The sequence below is a fragment of the Triticum dicoccoides genome, chromosome 2B (genome assembly GCF_002162155.2).
Source record: "Triticum dicoccoides isolate Atlit2015 ecotype Zavitan chromosome 2B, WEW_v2.0, whole genome shotgun sequence".
Classification (NCBI taxonomy): Eukaryota; Viridiplantae; Streptophyta; class Magnoliopsida; order Poales; family Poaceae; genus Triticum; species Triticum dicoccoides.
This window is the reverse complement of record NC_041383.1, coordinates 199343138-199355393: the sequence shown is the minus strand read 5'-3', so window position 1 is coordinate 199355393 and position 12256 is coordinate 199343138.

Genomic DNA, 12256 nt, shown 5'->3' with positions numbered 1-12256 from the left:
CAGCAGAACTACCATGGTGTTGTTTTTATGCAGAAATAGAAGTTCTCGGAATGGAACACACTTTTTAGAGAATTATTTCATAATAAAAGAGAAATAGTGGAGCCAAGAGCCACCAGAGGGGGGCACCTGGGTGGGCACAACCCACCAAGGCGCGCCCAGGTGGGTTGTCCCCACCTGGTGGCCCCATAGACCCTGAAACCGACGCTATAAAATCACATTTTTCCAGAAAAAAATTAGGGAGAAATAATTATCGCGTTTCACGAGACGGAGCCGCCGCCACCTCCTGTTCTTCATCGAGAGGCCAGATCTGGAGTCTGATTGGGGCTCCGGAGAGGGGGATCTTCGATTTTCATCATCACCAACCCTTCTCTGTCGCCAATTCCATGACCCTCCCCATTGGGAGTGAGTAATTCCTTCGTAGGCTCGCTGGTCGGTGAGGAGTTGCATGAGATTCATCATGTAATCGAGTTAGTTTTGTCAGGGTTTGATCCCTAGTATCCACTATGTTCTAAGATTGATGTTGTTATGACTTCGCCATGCTTAATGCTTGTCACTTTGGGCCCAGATGCCATGATTTCAGGTCTGAACAGTTTATGTTATCATCATTATATCTGTGGTCTAGATCCGATCTTGCAAGTTATAGTCACCTACTACGTGTTATGGTCCGGCAACCCCGGTGTGACAATAGTCGGGACACTTCCCGGTGATGACCGTAGTTTGAGGAGTTCCTGTATTCATGATGTGTTAATACTTTGTTCTGGTTCTCTATTAAAAGGAGGCCTTAATATCCCTTAGTTTCCAATAGGACCCCGCTACCACGGGAGGGTAGGACAAAAGATGTCATGCAAGTTCTTTCCATAAGCACGTACAACTATTTACGAAATACATGACTACATTATATTTATGAACTGGAGCTAGTGCCGCATCTCCCTAGGTTATGACTATTACATGACGAATATCATCCAACAAATTACCGACCCAATGCCTATGATTTTCCTACATATTGTTCTTGCTAAGTTACTACTGTTACTATTGCTGTTGCTACTACTATCATAACTATCATACTACTTTGCTACTGATCACTTTGCTGCAGATAATTAATCTCCAGGTGTGGTAGAATTGACAACTCAGCTGCTAATAGTTGCAAATATTCTTTGGCTCCCCTTGTGTCGAGTCTATAAATTTGGGTTGAATACTCTACCCTCAAAAACTGTTGTGATCCCCTATACTTGTGGGTTATCAAGACCTTTTTCTGGCGCCGTTGCTAGGGAGCATAGCTATATTTGTTGAGTCACTTGGGATTATTATCAAATTATCACTATGAAGAATCTGAAGGGCTCTAAGACTAAGATGTTTCCCTCTAAGACGAGGGGAGGTAAGGAACTGCCATCCAGCTCCACTTTAGATTCACCTTCTTTTATAAGTAAACTTGCAACATTACCACATGCTAATAATTCTGATAAGTCGCAAGTTGTTGATGATGCTACTTCTACTATGAATGGTACTCTTGATGATACTAGTACCTTGCTTGATGATGATGTGCCACTAGGTGAATTTCTTGATGAACAAATCGCTAGGTAAGACAGCATGAGATTGTTGAAACTGATGAAGAGCTTGGAACTGAAAATCTTGAAACACCTATTAGTACTAGCCCTCCTAGATATGAATTGCCAAGGGTACTGAAAGGTTATGTTATGAATGAGGAGGCGACTAGAGATATTCTTGCTTGTAAGGATAGAGATGATCTAGAAAAATTATTATGCAAGTATAAAGAAAAAAGTTTGAATGCAAGAATGAAATGTGATCCTCAGTTTGCTACTTCACCTATCTTTGTTGATGATGAGGATTATGAATTCTCTGTCGACCCAGAGTTGATTACTTTGGTTGAATCTGATCATTTCCATGGTTATGAAACTGAAGCTGTTGTGGCACGTCTTACTAAGTTGAATGACATAGCCACCCTTTTTGCTCATGATGAGAAAATTTGCTATTATTATATTCTCAAATTATTTCCATTCTCATTAAAGGGTGATGCTAAAGCTTGGTACAATACTGTTGCTCCTGGTTGTGTGCATAGTCCCCAGGACATGATTTATTACTTCTCTAAAAATATATTTTCCTACTCATAAGAAACAAGTTGCCTTACAGGAAGTATTTAACTTTGTGCAAATTGAAGAAGAGAGTCTCCCATAAGCTTGGGGGAGGCTTCTCCAATTGCTTAATCCTTGCCTAATCATCCTCTTAAAAAATGAAATACTTGATATCTTCTATAATGGACTAACCGATGCTTCTAGGGATTTCCTAGATAGTTGTGCCGGTTGTAGTTTCAAGGAACGAACTATTGGGCAAGCTGAAGAATTATTGAATAACATATTGAAAAATTATGATGATTGGACTCTTCCTGAAGCACCGCCTAAACCCACTCCGAAGAAGAGGGGTATCTTATATCTCAGTCCTGAAGATATGCAAGAGGCAAAGAAATCTATGAGAGAAAAAAGTATTAAAGCAGAGGACGTCAAAAATTTACCACCTATTGAAGAAATACATGGACTTGATACACCACCACCACCTAAGGTGGTAGAGGTAAATTCTTTAATGAAATTCAATGATAGCGATAATCCTCATAATAAACATCCTAGTCAATGTCTTTATGAGTTTGATAATTACATTAGAAAGGAAGATCACTTCAACACAAATGTTATGAAACAATTGAAATACAACTCTTATATGATTGCGTGCTTAAGTGACTTGTTATTTAGAATCTCAAATGATGTTAGAGGTGTAGGAAAGCATGCCTCTATGGTTCAAACTCAATTAGAACAAGTTGCTAAATCTCAAAGAGAGTTGCTTGATGAAATGAACAATAATATAAGTGACTTTGCTGTTAGAGTAGCAACTAGAGGAGGTAAAATGACTCAGGAACCACTTTATCCTGAGGACACCCAAAGAGAATTGAACAATATTCTCAAAGAATTAACACTGATGCACATACTCCTCCTAAAAAGGAGAAGAAGAAGAAAAATGATAGGACTTTTCATGCCTCTAGTGAACCCAAAGTAGAAAAACCTTCTAATAATGACAATGAAGTTTCTATCTCTGATGCTGAAACTCAATCTGGTCGTGAACACTCACCTTCTGATAATGAAAAATATAATGATGAGGTTCATGAAGACACTCAACCAAATAATAAAGAACCAGACAATGATGTTGAGATAGAACCAATTGTTGATCTTGATAACCCACAACCAAGAATAAAAGATATGATAAAGGAGACTTTGTTGCTAGAAAACACGATAAGGAAAGAGAACCATGGGTTCAAAAACCTATGCCCTTTCCACCTAAGTCAACTAAAAAGAAAGATGATGAAGAATTTGAATGCTTTGCTGAAATGCTGAGGCCAGTACTCGCTTGACTGATATCTTAAAAATGCCTCCTTCAGCAAAGTACATGAAAGACATCATCACCAATCAGAGAAAAATACCGGAAGCTGAAATCTCCACCATGCTTGCTAATTATACTTTTAAAGATGGAGTACTTAAAAAACTTGGAGATCCGGGAATAGCAACTATACCTTGCTCCATCAAAAGAAACTATGTGAAAACTCCTTTATGTGATTTGGGAGCTGGTGTTAGTGTTATGCCTTTCTCTTTATATAAAAGACTTGATTTGAATAAACTCACACCTACTAAAATATCTTTGCAAATGGCTGACGAATCAACTGCCATACATATCGGTATTTGTGAGGATGTGCCCGTTGTTGTTGCTAATGTTACTATTTTGACTGACTTTGTTATACTTGAGATGTCTGAGGACGACAACATGTCGATCATCCTTGGTAGACCTTTCTTGAATACAGCAGGGGCTGTTATTGATTGCAACAAAATCAAGGTCACTTTTCATATCAATGGTAATGAGCATACGATGCACTTCTCGAAGAAACAATTCCAAGTGAACGGTATCAATGTTATTGAAAAATCTCCGACAATCACCATTGGAAGTTTTCAGTGACCTCTACCTACTGTTAAAAATAAATATGAAATGCTTATTGTTGGGGACATTCGTATCCCTGTTGAGGTAACTTAGTGATTTACGAAAGTTCTTCCGTTTCATGCTAATCGAAAGTGGTTGTTAGTAAGACTTGATCAATCTTATTAATGAATCATTTTTGAGAGGTATGAAGTTGATGAATTTAGTGAGCACTACCTTCTGTCCCTACCTTTTTTTGTTTTTATTAGTTAAATAAAATAAAATGCCATGCTTTTCTCTTTCCTGATTTTTTCATGCAATAAAAAGATCACCAGAAAATAAAAGTTCTCAGAATGCTCTGAAATTTTAATACGATTTTTTTCTGAATATTTAAGAATTTTTTGTGTAAATAATATGAGAGGGAGGTGCACCAGGTGGGCACAACCCATCTGGGCGCGCCAGGACCCCCAGGCATGCCCTGGTGGGTTGTGGTCCCCAAGTGGGCCCCCTCACTTACCTCTTCTTCCCACATCACCACTTATCTCTAGAAAAAAATCACCATTGCTCTCTCTCTCTCTCGTGTTCTTGCTCTCGAAACTGCGGATTTCGATCTCCTTGCTCGAAGCTTCGTTTCTGAAACAGTTTTGGGGGATTGTTGCTTGGTATGTGACTCCTCCATTGGTCCAATTAGTTTTTGCTTTAGTGGTTTATATTTTGAATAATTAGTTACTCTTGGTGCTGCTGTAGATGAACTTGCATGTTGAATTCTTAGAGTTGTGAGTAGTTTGAATGCTTTACATGGCCTCTATGCATGCCTATGAGTAGTTACTATCATTCTTATAAGATTTTGTTGAAAAAAATTTGTGACCCAAAATTTTCAGAAAATTGTATGCAAATATGATGAACCTCTTTGGAAGGAGTTCTTCGAGGCGGAGGTCCTCGGAGGCATCTTCTAGTAGTAGCTCCATTCGTCGATCTTATGTTGAACCAAGTGAAAATTCCATTCGAGATGTTGCCACCAAATCATGTTTATGGCCATGCAATGACTATATGGTGTGTGTGGGCATTAAAGACGGATTTGAGCAATATGTTCACAATGTCGAGCTCGGTCCCTACATTGCAGATAAGTGCGACCAACACCTCAGCCTCACTGAAACATTTACCAAAGAATTTAAATTCCATCCTCGTGAATCAGAGTCTCATTTAAGTATATGGCAATTCATTTAATATACCTCTGGAGACATTTTCTGATCACTGCACAATTCCATTTTGGGGTTCATTAGGCAAACCACCAAGGTCGTAGTTTGAGATATTCTTAACTAGCCTTTGCTATGGTGAGACTAGAGGAGTGACTCAAGATAGAATAAAGAGCATTCATTTTCCCGCAATCCAATACTTTGCTCTATTTAATGGAAAATGCCTTGTAGGAAAATAAGATTGTAGTACACTTTGTGCTCCAGGGACTTGAGCCTCATCCGCACCGCTCTCAGCGGTGACAAAACCTATAACCTTGGAGCGATAGTGACACGTAGATTGCAACACAACGCTGGTAGTGGATATTTTTCTGGTGGAATTAACGCCACATGCTTAGCAAGGGAGCTGGGTGTTTCACCTTAGCCTTATGACCCCATCCTACCCACACAGTACCTTGACTTCAATGCTATGAAACGTCATAAGATCCTTAGTGGTGAACCCCATAATTTTACTTATAACTTGTTGTTTAATAAAAGTTCCATTGTGTACACCTTTTTGCCTGCACCTGCTCTCTTTGATGTTCACAGCAAGGGAAGATATTATGTTCTTGAGAGCGAGGCCCGAGCGCATAACGCGACAGTTGTGGCTACACGGCGGGCTGAAGCATCCGCACCGAGAGCCTCCGTGAGATATCACTCCGACCATTATGCAGGACACTGACGGATTACCAAGTTAGGCCAAAAGCCTAAGCTTGGGGGAGTACGTATTCCCACCGACATTACTTTCATGTTCACACATTTCATTCCAGTTGTCGGTGTTCACACTTTTTCATATTACCCATACTAGATTTATTTTTTCGCCTTCTTCTTGTGTGTTTGAAAAACTTTGAGAAAATATGAAAATAATTCCTGCATCATTTTGATTTTTCTTTATAGTGTAGTTAGTTGTAGTATTTAAAAGAAAACTAAAAAAGATTTCCTTGTTCTTTTTTTGCTTGTTGGGAACTTTCCCGTGTAAATAGTTTTTCTCGTTTTTCTTCTCCCTTTTATTTACTCGTTCAAGAAAAACCAAAAACTCCAAAAATATTTCAGTGTGCTTCTCTAAAGTTTTTTTCTTTCTATTGAGCCATACCGAGGAGAAAACCACGATGAAAATGTTGAGTGGTTCTCATATGCATTAGTGTTGATCTAATAAGGAGCTCATATTACCTTGTCTTCTCCTTTTGAATAAAATGTTTGCAGATTCCAGCTTAGTCCACGTCACTCTTGCACTATTATTATTCTCACATTGTTCGGTCGTGCAAGTGGAAGCAATAATGACGATATTTGATGAACTGGCTATGGCAGAGAGAAACGGATATGAACTTGACTTGTTCTATTTTTGTAAATATGTTTAACCTAGTGTCCATGATTCAACCTATTATGATCAAACATGTTTGCAATGACAATTAGAGATTATAGTTTCTCATGCCATGCATAAGTAGCTAGGAGTGGATAATGATTTATCTTGGATGTCAACATTGCATTAAAAAGATTGTGATGTAGTATGATGATATGGTATCCTCTTCTGAATGTTCGAGTGGCTTGACTTGCCACATGTTCATGCATGTAGTTGAATCAAAACCAACATAGCTATGTTCATGGTGTCCATTTCCTACTCATGCCAATATCCAATGTTACTTATGCATAATGCATGTTCATGATTGTTTTCACTCTCTAGTTGGCCACTTCTCAACCTAATTGCTAGCCTTCGCTGTACTAAGCGGGAATTGTGCCTGTGCATCAAAACCATGGAACCCAAGTTATTCTAGATGAGTCCACCATACCTACATATATGCGGTATTACCCTGCCATCCTAAGTAAATTTGCGTGTGCCACCTCTAAAAACTTCAAATAAATATCCTTTTTGTGTGCCTGGATTGTTCATAGAGTGACAGGAGGTAGTCAGTATCTTCCATGCTAAGAGGGTTATTCTCACGATGAGTGTTTATTCACTCGTCCTTGCACGAGAGGGGCGGTAATAGGGATTCCCAGTCCCGAATTCAAATCGCAAATAATTAAACAAAACTCCCCCGCGACTATTGTTGGTATGGACGACACCTGTTGTTTCGGACAAGCCGTGGAGTGTGACTGTTGGTGGAGGGGGAGTAAACCTTTACTTTTATCACTTCGGAACCGCCACTAATGTGTTTAGCATGAAAGATACCGATAACTGATGGTCACAAAGTAAACAAGAAGGGTGCATTTCTCAAAATTTCATTTGCCTCTATTTTAAAAACTTGAGCTCTGGCACCGCTGCAAATCACTGCTTCCCCCTACGAAGGGGCTATCTATTTACTTCTATGTTGTGTCATCACCTTCTCAAATAAGCGCCAGAACCTGAGAGCACTATTGTCATCCCCCTGCCTTGTGTGTAGCTAATGTTGGGTGAATCATGACTGGATCTTTTCTACCATGAATTACAATGTTTAGTCGTTGCTTGAACTTTGGAGGTGCTCTACATTTATGTTTTGCGGTCTCAAAAAGGGCTAGCGAGATACCACTATTGTCATATTATATCATGGTTGTTTTAACAGCGTGTTGTTGTTTGAGATATCTTATTACTGTTCGCTAGTTAATTATTGATATGAGTTAATATAATTTCTAAGAGTTATTGCCGACATGGTTAGTTATAATCTTGGCTGAAAACCTGGGTGCTACTTAAGCTTATTTATGTAAACAAGAGCAAAAGAGTTCATAAAAGTTTTTCTTTTTCACTTTCAGTTTATCAACTGAATTGCTTGAGGACAAGCAAATGTTTAAGCTTGGGGAAGTTGATACGTCTCCGTCATATCTACTTTTCCTAATGCTTTTCCTCTTGTTTTGGACTCTAATTTACATGATTTGAATGAAACTAACCCGGACTGGCGATGTTTTCAGTAGAACTACCATGGTGTAGTTTTTGTGTAGAAATAAAAGTTCTCAAAATGGAACCAAACTTTTTGGAGAATTATTTCATAATAAAAGAGAAATACTGGAGCTAAGAACCACCGAAGGGGGGCACCTGGATGGGCATAACCCACGAGGGCGTGCCCCCCCTCCAGGCGCACCCAGGTGAGTTGTCCCCACCTGGTGGCCCCGCAGACCCTGAAACCGATGCTATAAATCACATTTTTCCAGAAAAAAATCAGGGAGAAAGAATTATCGCGTTTCACGAGACGGAGCCGCCGCCACCTCCTGTTCTTCACCGGGATGCCTGATCTGGAGTCCGTTTGGGCCTTCGGAGAGGGGGATCTTCGATCTTCGTCATCACCAACCCTTTTTCCATCGCCAATTCCATGATGCTCCCACCAGGAGTGAGTAATTCCTTCGTAGGCTCGCTGGTCGATGAGGAGTTGGATGAGATTCATCATGTAATCGAGTTTTTTGTTAGGGCTTGATCCCTAGTATCCATTATGTTCTGAGATTGATGTTGCTATGACTTTGCCATGCTTAATGCTTGTCACTTTGGGCCCGGGTGCCATGATTTCAGATCTGAACGTTTTTGTTTCATCATTATATCTATGTTCTAGATCCGATCTTGCAAGTTATAGTCACCTACTATGTGTTATGATCTGGCAACCTCGGGGTGACAATAGTCGGGACACTTCCCGGTGATGACCGTAGTTTGAGGAGTTCATGTATTCACCATGTGTTAATACTTTGCTTCAGTTTTCTATTAAAAGGAGGCCTTAATATCCCTTAGTTTCCAATAGGACCCAGCTGCCACCGGAGGGTAGGACAAAAGATGTCATGCAAGTTATGAAATACATGCCTACATTATATTTATGAACTGGAACTAGTGCCGCATCGCCCTAGTTTATGACTGTTACATGATGAATATCATCTAACAAATTACCGATCCAATGCCTACGATTTTCCTACATATTCTTCTTGCTAAGTTATTACTGTTACTATTGCTATTGCTACTACTATCAAAACTATCATACTACTTTGCTACTGATCACTTTGCTGCAGATAATTAATCTCCAGGTGTGGTTGAATTGACAACTCTGCTGCAAATACTTGCAAATATCCTTTGGTTCCCCATGTGTCGAGTCTATAAATTTGGGTTGAATACTCTACCCTCGAAAACTGTTGCGATCCCATATACTTGTGGGTTATCAGCGCTTGCCCCCCAAAACTCGCTACTACTATATACTTAGCAGTAGCGCGTGTTTTGGAAGGTCGCTACTACTATACCTAGCTTGTCGGCAACGGTGTGGCAATTTTATTAGTAGCACGTTTTCCTGGAGTCACGCTATTGCTATGTAAATAGCAGTAGCGCCCTTAGTGACCACGCGCTACTGTTAAGTAGTAGTAGCGCCTCATTTTAACACGCTCAACTGATAAGTCTCCAAGTATAAGCTTTTCCCTAGCAGTGTAAAGATAAAACGACGCGATTTGGCCATATTGATTAATCTTATTTTGTCTACATTATGTCATTTTGCTTAATGCATTACTATATTCATATGAACTTAATACTTTGAGATGCATGCTGGATAGCGGTATTGGGGTAGAGTAATAATAGTAGACATCAGTATGTTTAATGGTCTACTTGTCATGGATGTAATACCTATATAATGATTATGCCTTGGATGATCTTTGTAATTATGTGCAAGTCTGTCAATTGCTCAATGGTAATTTGTTTATCTTTCACTATTATGCTTTTGATAGAGATGTCTCTAGTGAACCTATGCCACCCGCGTCCGTTCTCCATATATTTACAAGTCCCTACAATTGCTATCAGTATACTATTATTATTCTAGTTACTATCATCTTTGTTATCTTTACTACTATTTGCTTTTAACATTGTGGCTAGCAAGAACAAGGGGAGTGACGACCCCCCTTGCCTATTGGGTGCAAGCAATTTTGTGTTTGTATGTGTTGCTAACGTTGCACATGTGTTGCCTCCTGCTGGTTCGAGAAACCTTGGTTCTTAATTGCAAGAAATACTTTCTGTTATTGTGCTACATCACCCTTCCTCTTCGGGAAAATCCAACAACCCCTGCGGGAGTAGGAGTGTTCACGTCAGAGCAGTAGAGTTTTTTAGTCGGACCTATCGATGCATCTGAAAGTTTATACTTTTACTCACTTCGGAACTACCAAGCGAATCCAGTCGGAGTCCAACCTATTTATACCCTCACATTTCCCAGTAATTCACTTGAAGCAAACTTCATTCCCATCATATGTCCCGAGAGAGAATTACATCTTTTGCTTGAGGTGACATGTGTGGTGAGTCTGGATGTGTGCATGTTGAGAGAGAATATAAATTGCATTTCACATGCATGTCAAGATAAATAATCAGTGGGGTGATGAGGTGGCATATGTGGTGAGGTGACATGTATGCATTTTAAGAGAATTGAGATAGTGGGGATCGGCTATTTAGGTATATAGGATTGGGGCGACCCATCTCATGATCCATCGCCCGTTTCCCTTTGTGATTGCACCAGTTTGCACAAAAGTTGTGTCTCACTTATTGCTGCACCTAGCGCTAATCTTTTTCTTAAGACAGTACATATGAAGACGCTCATACATAACGCATATACCTGGTGCTAACTCTTTATTAATACAGTACAAATGCAGACGTTCATATATACACATATACTCAGTGCCAACTTTTTTTTAATACAATACAAACGCAAACGCTCATACATTCGCACAAACCTAGCGCTAACCTTTTAGGTAAGCTTACGTGTTGTTTTGGGAAGGTCCATCAGTTTTCTTCCTTCTCTTTTTTTCTGCGTCTTTCTATACTAGTTAATTGGTTCTCTTTTTCTTATTTGTTTCTCTTTTCCTTTTTGATTCTTTCTTTTTCTAAGTACACATTGATATTCTTGAAAATAAAGAATATTTTTCTAATGCATGCTAAACAATTTTCAGGTACACGTAAATATTTTCCAAGTACAATTTGAATATGTTTGGAATACATTTTAAACATTTTTTTCTATTATGAACATTTTTAATCCTCCTGGTTTCAGTGTATCTTTTTTCAACGGTGAATTTATTCTACATTTTAATGAGCATTTTAAACTGACTTACTTTACTTCATACAGTTGCATCAAAATGTTGGAGCTTCGGACAAGGGAGTCACCGAGTAGGCCAGCCCATCAAAGAAATTGTAGCCAGTCACTCTACTATAGTGAGCAGTTGTTTTGTAGTGCTCGTCTTTTTTCTATTTTTCAGTTCGTTATTATATTAAAATGTGAATATTTTAAAAAATGTGAGCAATATTTGAAATTCAAACATTTGATTGAAAATTATGAACACTTTTCCTGAAATTGAGAATATTTTTTTGAAAGTTGTGAACAATTCTAAGAATCCAACCATATTTTTAAACATAAACAATTTTTAAAATCATGAACCATTTTTAGAATGTGAACATTTTTTAAAAATCCCATTTTTAAAATTTTGAACACACTTTCAATAACAAACATTGTTTTTGGAGAACCTGAACATTTTTAGAAAATTTGACCAATTTTTAAAATTGTGACCATTTTTTGGAAGATACTAACCTTTATTGAAATTTCTGAATATTTTAAAAAAAGATCTGAAGAATGTTTATGACTAGGAACAATTCGATCATATTTTTACAAGTTGAACAAAACTTAAATTGGCATCTTTTTTGAAACTTTTTGGACACTTCCTAAAATTGGTATATTCTAAAATAACATCTGAGCATTTAAAAAACATATTTTAATAAAATTGAACAATTTAAAAGAAGTCAAAAACCATAAAAGGTATAGCAGAAACCCAAACATAACCTTGTAGAAGGTCCCCAAAATCAGGATAAAACGGATCGGAAGAAGTTGTGGAACCAGGATCATCGACGGGATACCTACATTAGCTAAGGAAAACGTTTGCAGCCGGCAAGTTGGCCCAAACTTGGGCCGGTCCCCTCGCTAGCCACGCATGCACTTCAGGGCACACGCGTCAGACCGGCTCCTCGGTTACCGCCCTCCTCTTATCTCATCTCTTCAGGACGAACAAGATCCACTCATTGTTCCTCGCCACGAACAACATCTCTTCCGCATGGGGCTCAGCCACCCCCCCCCCCCGCCCCCACTTCCTTCATTTGT